This window comes from Bos grunniens, chromosome 2 (assembly GCF_055505025.1).
Source record: "Bos grunniens cultivar Pamir isolate PY7600 chromosome 2, Bosgru_T2T1.0, whole genome shotgun sequence".
NCBI lineage: Eukaryota > Metazoa > Chordata > Mammalia > Artiodactyla > Bovidae > Bos > Bos grunniens.
Window position 1 is genome coordinate 77754203 of NC_141166.1, and position 14526 is coordinate 77768728.

Sequence of the window (14526 nt, forward strand, 5' to 3'; positions counted from 1 at the left end):
CCTTCTCCTCCTGCGTTAATCTTTCCCAGAATCAGGGTCTTTTCAATAAGTTGGCTCTTTGCATCAGGTGGCCAAAGTATTGGAGTTCAGCCTCAGCATTAGTCCTTTATTCAGGGTAAATTTCCTTTAGGATGGACTGGCCTGCAGTCTAAGGGACCCTCAAGAGTCTTCTCCAGCACCACAGTTCGAAAGCAACAGTTCTTCAATGCTCAGCCTTCTTTATGGCCCAACTCTCACAGCCTTACATGACTACTGGAGAAATCATAGCTTTGACTATACAGACCTTTGTTGGCAAAGTGATGTCTCTGCTTTTTAATACGCTATCTAGGTTTGTCATTGCTTTTCTTCAAAGGAGCAAGCGTCTTTTAATTTCATGGCTGCAGTCACTGTCCATAATGATTTTGGAGCCCAAGAAAATAAAGTCTGTCACGGCTTCCAAATGTTTGATGACACAATTTATTTCTCCAAATTAAAATAAAATGAGATCAAACTCACAGAGGAAGTTTAGAAAAGAGTTGCCAACCCTCTTCTTTGGACTTCCATGTCCGAAGGAGAGGCTGACTTTCCAATCAGTCTGTTGTAGCTTCTGACTTCATGGTTTTTCATATCCAGAAACTGTCATGGAAGAATTTGGCTAACAATGTCCAGTAATGCAGGCTTCCTGAGGTGGCTCAGATGGTAAAGAATCTGCCTGCAATGCAGGAGACCTAGGTTCAATCCCTGGGTCAGGAAGATCCCCTGGAGGAAATGGCAACCTACTCCAGTATTCCTGCCTGGAGAATCCCTTAGACAAGGAGCCTAACAGACGATGGTCCATAGGGTTGCAAAGAGTTAGACACGACCAAGTTTTCACTAGACCAGACTTCATTAATGATTTTTCAAGGGAAGAAGAGATTGGAAGTGACTTTTTGGTGCTGACTTCAACCCAAAAATACCCTTATTGGTTCTATAAGTCAGCTCTTTCAGTTTACAGATATTTTTTTCTCTGAAAATCAGGAAAGTTTCCTTTTTTCTCCTGTGAAACATAGGGGTTGATTCTGGATATACCTATCGTCTGGGCCATGAGGCTTTACTAGACTTCCTTTCATGGATAGTTACCTATATTGTTTTTAAGGAACCCCTACACCTAAGAAGTTTGCAATGTGGTTCCAGAAGTCCCTTATAAAAATAAATGAGTTACTTTAAAAAACTAAGAAGTTGGGGGACACCGACTGCTTGGGGGCCACGTAGCTATTTAGCATGCCAGTGTCTCATTTGTTATCAGAATTAACCAGACAATTGCTCCACCTTCTAAGAACTCCATACACCACCACCCATGGAATTGAGAAAGAGTTAGCAATCTGTCAATCCTGTCTGTGTCCAGGCTGGATGAGGTTTCCCGTGTTTATATGATCTAGCCATCCCAATCCTGGGCATATGTCTGGAAAAGATGAAAACACTACAGTGAGCATTCCAATGTTCACAGCAGCACTATTTATAATAGCCAAGACATGGAAGCAAGAAGTGTCCATTGACAGATGAATGGATAGAGAAGATGTGGTGTGTATATATATATACACACATACATACATACATACATACATACATGTATACACACACACACACAATGGGATACTACTCAGTTATAAAAAAGAATGAAATATTGCCATTTGCAATAACATAGATGGACCTAGAGAATATCATACTAAGTGAAGCAAATCAGAGAAAGACAAATATATCAATCTAAAAAATAATACAGATGATCTATTTATAAAACAGAAACAGACTCACTGACCTAGAAAACAAACTTACGGTTACTAAAGGGGAAAGGGAGGGGGAAGGCAAATATTAGAAGTATGGGATTAATACACTACCATATATAAAATAGATAAGCAAAAAGGATGTACTATACAACACAGGGAACAATCTTCAATATCTTGTAATAACTTATAACAGAAATAATATGAAAATATATATATATATATAAAACAATCACTTTGCTGTAAGAAAGCCTTCTTCAGCAATCAATGCAAAGAAATAGAGGAAAACAACAGAATGGGAAAGACTAGAGATCTCTTCAAGAAAATCAGAGATACCAAAGGAACATTTCATGCAAAGATGGGCTCAATAAAGGACAGAAATGGTATGGACCTAACAGAAGCAGAAGATATTAAGAAGAGATGGCAAGAATACACAGAAGAACTGTACAAAAAAGATCTTCACGACCCAGATGATCATGATGGTGTGATCACTGACCTAGAGCCAGACATCCTGGAATGTGAAGTCAAGCGGGCCTTAGAAAGCATCACTACGAACAAAGCTAGTGGAGGTGATAGAATTCCAGTTGAGCTATTTCAAATCCTGAAAGATGATGCTGTGAAAGTGCTGCACTCAATATGCCAGAAAATTTGGAATACTCAGCAGTGGCCACAGGACTGGAAAAGATCAGTTTTCATTCCAATCTCAAAGAAAGGCAATACCAAAGAAGGCTCAAACTACCGCACAATTGCACTCATCTCACACACTAGTAAAGTAATGCTCAAAAATCTCCAAGCCAGGCTTCAGCAATATGTGAACCGTGAACTTCCTGATGTTCAAGCTGGTTTTAGAAAAGGCAGAGGAACCAGAGATCAAATTGCCAACATCCACTGGATCATGGAAAAAGTAAGAGAGTTCCAGAAAAACATCTATTTCTGCTTTATTGACTATGCCAAAGCCTTTGACTGTATGGATCACAATAAACTGTGGGAAATTCTGAAAGAGATGGGAATCCCAGACCACCTGATCTGCCTCTTGAGAAATTTGTATGCAGGTCAGGAAGCAACAGTTAGAACTGGACATGGACCAACAGACTGGTTCCAAATAGGAAAAGGAGTTCGTCAAGGCTGTATATTGTCACCCTGTTTATTTAACTCTGTATATGCAGAGTACATCATGAGAAACGCTGGACTGGAAGAAACACAAGCTGGAATCAAGATTGCCGGGAGAAATATCAATAACCTCAGATATACAGATGACACCACCCTTATGGCAGAAAGTGAAGAGGAACTAAAAAGCCTCTTGATGAAAGTGAAAGTGGAGAGTGAAAAAGTTGGCTTAAAGCTCAACATTCAGAAAACGAAGATCATGGCATCTGGTCCCATCACTTCATGGGAAATAGATAGGGAAACAGTGTCAGACTTTATTTTTCTGGGCTCCAAAATCACTGCAGATGGTGACTGCAGCCATGAAATTAAAAGATGCTTACTCCTTGGAAGGAAAGTTATGACCAACCTAGATAGCATATTGAAAAGCACAGACCTTACTTTGCCAACAAAGGTCCGTCTAGTCAAGGCTATGGTTTTTCCTGTGGTCATGTATGGATGGGACAGTTGGACTGTGAAGAAGGCTGAGCACCGAAGAATTGATGCTTTTGAACTGTGGTGTTGGAGAACACTCTTGAGAGTTCCTTAGACTGCAAGGAGATCCAACCAGTCCATTCTAAAGGAGATCAGCCCTGGGATTCCTTTGGAGGGAATGATGCTAAAGCTGAAACTCCAGTACTTTGGCCACCTCATGCGAAGAGTTGACTCATTGGAAAAGACTCTGATGCTGGGAGGGATTGTGGGCAGGAGGAGAAGGGGACGACAGAGGATGAGATGGCTGGATGGCATCACTGACTCGATGGACATGAGTCTGAGTGAACTCTGGGAGTTGGTGATGGACAGGGAGGCCTGGCGTGCTGCAGTTCATGGGGTCACAAAGAGTCGGACATGACTGAGCGACTGATCTGATCTGATCTGAACATAATATTGTAAATCAACTATAACTTCAATCAAACTAAATTAAAATTTAAAAATAAAAATAAAAAATGAGTTACTTGAAGAGATAACTCCGTATCCTATTAAAATCCTTTATCCTTTATGCCTAATTAACAAAAGACTGCAGTATGAGACAAAATAAGAATTAATGTTTAGCTCAATACAACAAATATTTGCTGAAATTCTGCTCTCTGTAAGCAACTTACCTATGTGTGGGAGATCCCAATATGAAGCCAATTCTGGCTTCTAGAAAGGTCACAAAGGATGTTACATCAGTGGGAAAATATATGACTCAAAAAAAAGGCCTGTCTTGGATACTGTGATGAGTTATAAAAGGAGAACAAAGCACAGTTGTGTTTGAGGGGAAAGAGGTGGTGGTGGGGTTCTTTAGGAATGTTTAGATCTCATCTTGACTTGCAGGCTGAGTAGAACTTCAACAGTGAAAGAAGTAAATGTAAAACTAATAATAATATCTAATATGTTCTGAATATTTACTTGATAGTATTGATGTTTCTCATTTTAGGGAAGAAAACTTGATGAAAGTATTCTATTTGTAGCATTTCAGAATAAACTTTGAAGGCATTTTTGGTTTCAAGGCCTGAATTTGTAATATCGGAGGTACAAACTAAATATATCTTGAATATACTGATGATGTTTGAGCAAGGTCCATTGTGTCCAGTGTGGTTGCTGCATCTGTGACAGAAAGAATATGGAAGATGGAGAAATCATTTAGTCCAGATTTCAGAAGGAGCTGACTACCAGACAATAACCAACACTACACTATTGAATAAGAGAGTCCTTGACTGTGTATCTTGGAGGGGGTGGTAAGGAAGAATTTTACCATGGAACACCATTAAATATTAAGACGTAGGTGTCTGAGGTAGGCTACTAATTGAATATAACTTCAGAATAATTTGCTTTTAAACATTTATATTCAGTAATTATATTCAACATTTAAAGGAGAGGCAGATCACTGCGTGGAGAATGTTGGATAAAAGGAAACCACAGAGGAAGTAGGTGGCCTTGCACATGTTTTTCTGAGTTCTGGTTCCACGCTTGCATGTAAAAGAAAGAAAAAGAAAACCTTTCCATTCATTTGAAAAAGAAAGGAAAAAACCTTATAAGATACTTACTGGCATCTATCATTATCCATTCAAGTCTTTAAAGGGTCTCATTCCTCCTAGACATTTGTCACATTTTCTGGCTAATACTTTCCCAACACCACCCCAAGGGAGAAGCCAGAGAAGTGGCTCTTTCAGCTGCCTTGCCACTGGAATTCAGAAATATGACTTGGACTCTACTAACTAGATGCATCTTTGCAATACTGTGGTAAAAAATAAGCAGCAAAAGCAAGAACTGTACAGAATTCATTGTCCTGTTGTTGTTGACGCTGTTTTTGCAAGGTTTAAGAAGGTGTCCATCATTTGGGGTCAGTGTTGCAGAAACAGAGGTCCTGACGTACAGTCACAGTACTGCACATTTTGTCATCTGGTCTATAGTGGCCTCAGCTACAGCTTCCTACCCAATGTGGTTTTAAAGCATTGCCATGAACACAGTCTCTAGCTTGCTTTCAATGGTTCTATGATCTTCTCAATATCTTTTTAATAAATTCCTCGTCTGCTCAATCTTTTCTGAGTTAGCTTCTGTTGCTTGGAACTATACTCCTCATCTGATACCCAATTTCCTTTCCTTTCTGATAAGCTCAATTTTCTCCATATTGTTACATATCCAGTGATGTGTTCATTCCTCAACTGATGGTCTGGCAGCTGATATGGATGAGTGCCTCAGACAGCTGTTGTGACGGTCTGCTACTGAATCTGAAACTGAATGTTGGACGGAACAACTCCAGGAGGGAAGCCAGAAAGTGGCAAGCAAGCATAGATCATGGTATGGCATAAAAATAGGGACAGAGAGCACTAAAATGAAGCACTCTGGATCTGAAAAACTGTTGTTGTATAGTCACTAAGTCATGTCCAGCTCTTTTGTGATCCCATGGACTGTAGTCTGTAAGGCTCCTCTATCCATGGGATTTCCCAGGGAAGAATACTGGAATGCGTTGTGATTATCTTTTCCAGGGGATCTTCCCAACCAAGGGATTGAACCTGCATCCCCTGCATTGGCAGGAAGATTCTTTACTGGATTAGGTTATTTTAATGACATTAATTATTTGACTACTTCAAGAATGCATTAAGCTAGCTTTTGTTTGTGTATTTGCATGAATTTTTAATTTTGCTAAAATTTAATAGCACCAGGGAAGCTCAGGGCTGAAAAATAATTAGGCTCCAATTCACATCCTATCTTGGATTAACCTTGAGTTTCAGCTATGGTAACATTTGAATTTTTAGTTGCTCCGCATCTCTGAGTTCCCATAAACAGAGCACAGGTCTTTATTATAACATGTCACATGCTGTACTACAATTATTGATTCACTCATCTGTATTTCCCACTAGTCAGTCTAAAGCCAGGACCATGACATTCTTTTTTGGTGTGTACCTATTAGTTACCATTGAACTGCATGGGAAACCTAATAAAAAGCAACTCTCATTCCTACTCCTCAAATTCTGTACAAATTGGTAGATAAAGTGGTAACAGCAAACACTGATATAGCATTTTCCCAAGCACTTGCTACTAACTGTTCTCATCTATAACAATCCTGTGTAAGTTATTACAGGTATTTTCCTATTTTACACATGAGAAAACTGAGAAAAAGTTTAAGTAGTTGACAAAGATCATCTAACTTACAAATAGAAGTCTTTCCAGTGTCTACAGCAAGGCAGTGAAAGATTAAAATGTTAACTTTTCCATCATACAGCTGATTGAGATTCCAGCCTAAGTGAAAAGCAACAGTGAACTTTATAATACTGTACCCTCATCTCAAACAGCAAAAGAAAACTGTCCAATGCATAAAAGTGAAAAGTCAAAGTGAAGTCGCTCAGTCGTGTCCGACTCTTAGCCTCCCCATGGACTGCAGCCTACCAAGCTCCTCCGTCAATGGGATTTTCCAGGCAAGAGTACTGGAGTGGGGTGCCTTTGCCTTCTCCAAAAGAACACTGTAGGCCTCCCCAAAGGAAGCCTCAAGCACTGAGTTTAGCACATGGCCAGGAGCAGACAAGAACACACTTTCTCTGAAGGCTGAGAGAAAGTTCAAAAAGAGAGCAAGAGACTGAGCATCCCCAGTCCCTCTCCCTATCACACCAATCTGATAATTCATTCCATCTGCCTATGAGAGGAATAAATAAGATGAGAAGAGCAAAGCCAAGAGGTTATGACTGATGTCTCTTCTCTTAGAAACATGAACCAGGATAAATGACACTTTCTAATCAGCATTCCTAAGATTTTGGTTCTCTTCTCTCCTTTGGCTCTATCCTAAACAAACAGTCAACAATGGCATGATTATCTCATTGGGGGAGAGAGTGGCAACCCATTAGGGTGGTTTGAGTCTACTTTCATAAAGCTCTCCCTTATACCAATCAAATCACTCCTGAATTAAGGACCCTCCTGAGGTTGCAGATGACAGTGTAGACTGCTCCCCATTGAAATGGGTCATTAATTTAACTAATTCAAAAACCATCGTAGCCACGTGAAATTTCTGCCTTATTTTTGACCAGTTTTGAATTATGTTCAAGTACATTACCTAATATTACTCATTGGGAAATTTCAACCAATGATAAAATTCCCAGTACCTGAATATAAACTCCCTCCCAGGATCAAATTCCTTGCGAGAAAATAAAGCTCATAGATTAGAGTATCTTGAAAGTTCAAGTACAACAAAGGTGAAAGTAATTAAATTCCAAAGTTAGATATTGTTCTTGGGTATGAAAAGACCAAAGAAAGTGAAGTCTTTTTTGTATTCTGCTTTGTCTTAGTTGAAGGTGTTCTCTCAATGACCAAAAGGAATTGGGTTCCTTCAGAAGTGACAACCTAGACTGTTCATCACTAGAATACAGGCAGTTCCTTTGGACCTTAAGAGTTGACTTCAGTTCAGTTCAGTTCAGTCGCTCAGTTGTGTCTGACCCCTTGTGACTCCATGGACTGCAGCAGGCCTGGCCTCCCTGTCCATCACCAACTCCCAGAGTTTACTCAAACTCATGTCCAGTGGTGCCAACAAGCCATCTCATCCTCTGTTGTCCCCTTCTCCTCCAGCTTTCAATCTTTCCTAGCATCGGGGTCTTTCCCAATGAGTCAGTTCTTCACATCAGGTGGCCAAAGTATTGGAGTTTCAGCTTCAACATCAGTCCTTCCAGTGAATATTCAGGACTGATTTCCTTTAGGATGGACTGGTTGGATTAGTCCCACATAAAATATCTTTAATGTACCTCACTCCTTAAAGAGTTCAGAGATTTATTAGAACACAACATATTATTTCAGAAGTGCTTCAAACATAGAAACAATGGCAATTCTCAGTCCTCAAGTCCTCATCTCAGGCAAAGAAACTTAGAACGTAGGGCTGCCAGAGAATCAGATCAGATCAGTCGCTCAGCCGTGTCCAACTCTTTGCAACACCATGAATCGCAGCACGCCAGGCCTCCCTGTCCATCACCATCTTCTGGAGTTCACTCAAACTCACATCCATCAAGTCGGTGATGCCATCCAGCCATCTCATCCTCTGTCATCCCCTTCTCCTCATGCCCCCAATCCCTCCCAGCATCAGAGTCTTTTCCAATGAGTCAACTCTTCACATGAGGTGGCCAAAGTACTGGAGTTTCAGCTTTAACATCATTCCTTCCAAAGAAATCCCAGGGCTGATCTCCTTTAGAATGGACTGGTTGGATCTCCTTGCAGTCCAAGGGACTCTCAAGAGTCTTCTCCAACACCACAGTTCAAAAGAGAATAGCAAATAGCAAAGATTTGATGGTATTTGAAAGAATTGGGATTATTGGTAACTTTTAAATTTTAGCTCCAAATGATGTCAATTAGGCTGATTTAAGAAGGCCATCACCTTTAAATTTAAATTCAGTTGGAAGGTCTTTTTAAAGAAAGCTTATTTGGGCATGGTGCTTTTACCATATCTGAGAGGGAGCTCCACTTATGGGTTCTGTCACCCAGAAAGTGCCATTTGACATAATGTATCTCCTGGGGTTTAGAAATTTGCAATGTAGCAGTCCAATCATCAAGTCCTTTTTGAGGTAGCATTCTTCCCCATTCACTGTATTTAAACTTTACTAACTTCCATTTCTCCTTTGGACTTCCCTAGTGGCTCAGTGGATAAAGAATCTACCTGAAATGCAGGAGACATAGGAGGCCCAGGTTCGATCCCTGGATCAGAAAGATCCCCTGGAGTAGGAAATGGCAACCCACTCCAGTATTCTTGCCTGAAAAAAATCCCATGGACAGAGGAGCCTGGTGGGCTACAGTCCAAAGGGTCAAGAAGAGTTGGACATGATTGAGTAACTAAGCATACATGCACATTTCTCCTTTAATCCCTGAGTCCTATTGAGCATAACTTGTTCTAGAAGCAGATTTTAAAGTAAGAATGCAGGTAGGCATTCTTACCTCTATACCTCAGTATCTATTAACCAAGTCCCTTGTGGAACTGATTAGGCCTATGGGATTTCTTTGGAAGGAATGATGCTAAAGCTGAAACTCCAGTACTTTGGCCACCTCACGTGAAGAGTTGACTCATTGGAAAAGACTCTGATGCTGGGAGGGATTGGGGGCAAGAGGAGAAGGGGACGACAGAGGATGAGATGGCTGGATGGCATCACTGACTCGATGGACGTGAGTCTGAGTGAACTCTGGGAGTTGGTGATGGACAGGGAGGCCTGGCGTGCTGCAATTCATGGGGTTGAAGAGTCGGACATGACTGAGCAACTGATCTGATCTGATCTGATGAAATCGCCTCCAAGTTTCCCCCTATCTTTACCTAGGTCTTAGCAGGACCAGTATTCTGGAGCAAAGCCTTGATTGCTTCTGAAACTTGTATGTGGATGAAAATCTCTGACATGCACTCTCCAAACACAGAAAAATGCAGCAATAGCTTAGTGATTAACTAGTCCTGAAGCAATCTGAAGCCAGTTTGTGTGTGTGGGAGGAGGTGGGGGTAGTGATATTCCAGGCTTTCAATAAACCTCAGGAACACAGAATTCTTTCCATAGTCCTGAAAATGGAATGGAATCTGGAAGTAGCAAATCGAGGTCAAGCTAACATTTTACTCCCTGAGTCATACCAGTGCTCTGTATGCAGATCCCAGCCACCTTAAAGTTTGTGAGGTTGTTGTTGTTTAGCAGTGGCAGATGTTCTATCCACTAATGCCTCAAATGATCTTGCAATACCAGGCCAAGCTTATCTTGAGTAACTTGAGATTAAACCATGTAGCCCATGTCCTAAGACCCCCACCTCCCGCCCCTGTTGAGCTGAGAACCTTGGCAGGACTGGCTCCACAACTTGTAAGGCCAAGTAAAAAAATGAAAATGTGAGTCCTTTGTTTAAAATTTTTAAATTTCAAGAACATGACAGCAAAATATTAACCCTAACATGGCTCTTCAAGGAGAGGAACATGTACGACTGCAGTGCCCTTATACCCATGACCTGAGCCCTGCACTGTGGTGGCTCAAAAGCTGTTTGTAGACCTGGCACCATTTGCCTGACTTCAGCCAAATTTATACTAATGAAGCTGATGGAAAACTTTACATCAGTGTGAGGCAAGTTTGGTTTCATAAAACTGAGCCTTTATATTAGAGAAATTGACAATTCCTGTCATAAGCATGGAGGGCAAACCACAGACTGGTCACATTAGAACAGAAGTCTTACTGTTAAGCTGAACACATGACCAAGAACTGACCAGCAGATTGCAAAGAGAAAGAGAAGAAAAGGGGGCTGAGTCATGCCAGATTCCCCTTAAAACTCCTCAATAAAGTAGGTCACTGCCCACCTTTACTCCCTAACTGGAGAAGATGGGGGAGGGGGATAGGTGGCCAAGGAGGTTAGAGACAACAAGCGGCATCACTTCTCATAGACTCCTGAAGCTGGGAAACGGAGATGCCCAACCTGGCCTCTAGGATCCCTAGACAACAATTACTATGATGTCTGTTGTGCAGAGGTATTTAATAAATATTTGTTTAAAGAGCAAACATCCATGACTCCTGCACGTGTACAGTGGCCCATGTTAGAATTCCAGTGAGGCCTCTTTATTGTCCAGAGACCAGAATACTTCATCTCTTATGTTGCTGTTGTTCAGTCGGTAAGTCATGTCGGACTCTTTGCAACCCAGTGGACTGCAGCACACCAGGCCTCTCTGTCCCTCACTATCTCCCAGAGTTTGCCCAAGTTCATGTCCATTGAGTCAGTGATGCTTTCCAACCATCTCATCCTCTGCTACCCTCTTTCTTCTTTTGCTTTCAATCTTTCCCAGCATCAGTGTCTTTTTCAGTGTACTGGCTGTTCACATCAGGTGTAAAGTATTAGAGCTTCAGCTTGAACATCAGTCCTTCCAATAAGTATCCAGGGTTGATTTCCTTTAGGATTGACTGGTTTGATCTCCTTGTTGTCCAAGGGACTCTCAAGAGTCTTCTCCAGCACCACAATTGTAAAGCATCTCTTAGCAGCAGAGTAATAGCAATACAATTTACCGTATATGTTATATAGTCCTTCCTTCCACTCTTACGTGGGTTTCCCTATCTTGGCTTGCTTGACAGAAGCTTCCTCTAAATCCTGTTCGGTCAGGGTGCAGGATAGAGTTCTGGACAGAGAATGAAGGAAACTCAGCTGCGAGTCCAGCCTTTGCATCTGATTTACCCATGAACATGGACAATAGGCTAACCTCTTAGCTTTCTGCTTCAAAGTGAAGGGGTTGAATCAGATATATAGCTTTAAACATTTCACCTCCCCCAGAATCTCCAAGGAAAAAGAATAGCAGCTCTGTTTTTCTTGCAAAAGATGTGTGTTTACAGCATTCTGCATTAGGTTGAATATTTAAAATAGATCCTCAGAGACCCATTAAAAATGTTTGCCATTAGATAAAGGAGAGAGAAGATTTACTATAATGATGCATGACAAGATAATTCCTCATGTTGCAAAAGGTCATAGATAAATTATCCCTGGTAAGTAATATTTTTAATATATAGCACATCATGCTTAATGGAGGTTGAATGAAAATTAGCTCTTGGTAATTGTTATAAAATCCCACCAATCCACACAGACAACCTCTGCAACCGAACAGCAGCATTCATAGTACTGATGGACAGTCAGTACATGGAATGGTGAAGCTCTACAATCCCAGAGTCCTGAGTGGTGGGGTTGTGATGGAGCAAGGTCAGTCCATATGGCTGTTAGGACTCTTCCCTGAACTCAGGGCTCACTCAGGATAAAATTATGAGCTAGATGAAGTTTTATCTTTAGAACCATACCACGTGTCCCATGAATAACTCTTCCTGACCATTTTCCATGTGACTGTACTTCTTTCATCCATGAGTATAAAGAACTGATAAGTACTGTCCATAGAATAACATGGTGTACTCCAGGGCACACTTTACAAGAGAATGAAGCATGTTCTTTGGGCTTTGTATCTTATTTTGTCCAGAGAATTCTGCCTGCTTGTTACTTTGTAAAAGCTGGGGAGTAGAAAAGAACAGCCTACTTCCTGCATTCAATAAAAAAGGGAATAATGTATCAGGTTACTATGTCTATTAATGGTCTTGGTAGAGAGGAGCATTGTTAGTAAGCTTGGCTGCACAAGAATCTCTTTTTGTTTCCTCCTCATAAAACAATGGCACCCCACTCCAGTACTCTTGCCTGGAAAATCCCATGAACAGAGGGGCCTGGTGGGCTGCAGTCCTTGGGGTCGCTAGGAGTAGGACATGACTGAGCGACTTAACTTTATTTTTTCATTTTCATGCATTGGAGAAGAAAATGGCAACCCATTCCAGTGTTCTTGCCTGGAGAATCCCAGGAACGGGGGAGGCTGGTGGGCTGCCGTCTATGGGGTCACACAGAGTTGGACACGACTGAAGCGACTTGGCAGCAGCAGCAGCAGCATAAAACAGAAGAGATCTTGAATCTATATTCTGGCATTTGAAAACTTAGAAGCAAAAGAACTCATTCACACCAAACCAAGAAATCAATGTGGGCAATATTTAGTTATTAATGTCATTTTGAGGAGAAAATAAAAGGACTTTGCTGAAAACTTTTCTGTGCAAAGTTTCCCTTATATTTTCCAAATGCTCCTTATTGCTTTATAAAAAGAACCAATTAATTTGGAGCCTGAGAACGAGTTGGAAATCTCCCATATTTCCCAATACATTCCCTAAAATAGAAATACACCTACAATTTCTCCTTGGGATGGTTTTGTTATTGAATTTCTCATCTACAGTGACTTCCTCCTCCCTGTCACAGAGTTACAAAATAGACCAAGGATTTCAATAACCTTAATACTAAACCTGTTAGCCTTTACAACATTTATCATGTCTTTTACATTAGTTGATGGGAGCAAAGCTACATCCCAGGTAACTAGACCCAAGGTATTCAGACAAATAGGCAAATGAGTATGGGTCTACACTCTCTCTTTGATTCACCTTTCCCTGTCACCAGGCTTTGCGTTGTCCTGGTCACAAACTTTGGTTCTGCTATTTTTTGTTCCCAGTCTCAACTTGGGCATTTAGCTGATTTTTTATATGTTAACTCCAGTTCTTCTCGTGACTACAGTCTCTTCCCAAACTTCTTTCTTTTTCAGAAATCCTTTTCTGCTTTCTCTCACCTAAAACCAAGCTACTTCTTACCAACCCCAGTGTACAAAGCAATGGGTAGCTCTATATAACATGTGCTAGGCAATTGCATGCATAATGCAAAGCAACAGGGCAAATGTGGGAATAATCAGGTATTCTGCTAATACCTGGAGGTCTGTCATCCTTGGAAAGTCAGAATCTCCACTGTATCTTTTTAACTCTGGACCTCTAACACTATTCCTCTTAAAATATCTGGTATATTCAGGCTTTACTAAAGGACCTGTTTTAGTCCTTTACTCAAAGACAGAGATTCAATAACACTGAACACACTACATGGCAGTGGCATAGCATTCCCAATCAGGGGTCTTTGCTTTGTTAGACAAAGATTTAGTAACAAATCCTGGAGAGGATGTGGAGGAAAGGGAACCCTCCTATACCGCTGGTGGGAATGCAAGGTGGTGCAGCCACTATGGAAAACAGTATGGAGGTTCTTAAAAAAACCAAAAATTGAAGTACCATATGATCCAACAACCCCACTCCTTGGTATGTATCCAGATGGAACTTTAAACCAAAAATATATATGCACCCCTATGTTCATAGCAGCACTATTCACAATAGTCAAGACATGGAAACAACCCATGTAACTATCAATAGATGAATGCGTAAAGAAGATGTGGTTCATGCATACAGTGGAATACTACTCAGCCATAAAAAAGAATGAAACGTTGCCACCTGTATCAACATGGATGATAATCATATGAAGATAATCATACAAAGTGAAATGAGTCAAAAAGAGAAAGACAAATACCATATGATATCACTTAGAGGTGGAATCTAAAATACAACATAATTGAACCTATCTACGAAATGGAAACAGAATCATAGACACAGAAAACAGATTAGTGGCTGCCAAGGGGGAGAAGGTTGGGAGAGCAACAAAGTTGGAGATTGGGGTTACCAGATACAAGCTGATATATGGGATGAGTAAACAACAAAGTCCTGCTGTATAGCACAGGGAACTATATTCAATATCCTATGATAAACCTTAATGGGAAAGAAGAAAATATTAAAAAATAATGCATATATGT

The 14526-nt window shown here is 40.8% G+C and overlaps 1 long non-coding RNA gene across 2 annotated transcripts in view; it reads right to left on the reverse strand.

The window, feature by feature from the left end:
• Positions 1 to 14526, reverse strand: part of LOC147378263 (uncharacterized) — a 223278-nt gene that overhangs the window by 174968 nt on the left and 33784 nt on the right. Inside the window, exon 3 of one of the 2 annotated variants that reach the window (XR_015151686.1) lies at positions 1285 to 1420. The exons of the other annotated variant lie outside the window; for it this stretch is intronic. This is a non-coding gene — a long non-coding RNA (uncharacterized LOC147378263). Of the gene's footprint in view, positions 1 to 1284; positions 1421 to 14526 lie in introns of those variants that run through there. 2 annotated transcript variants of the gene reach the window in all.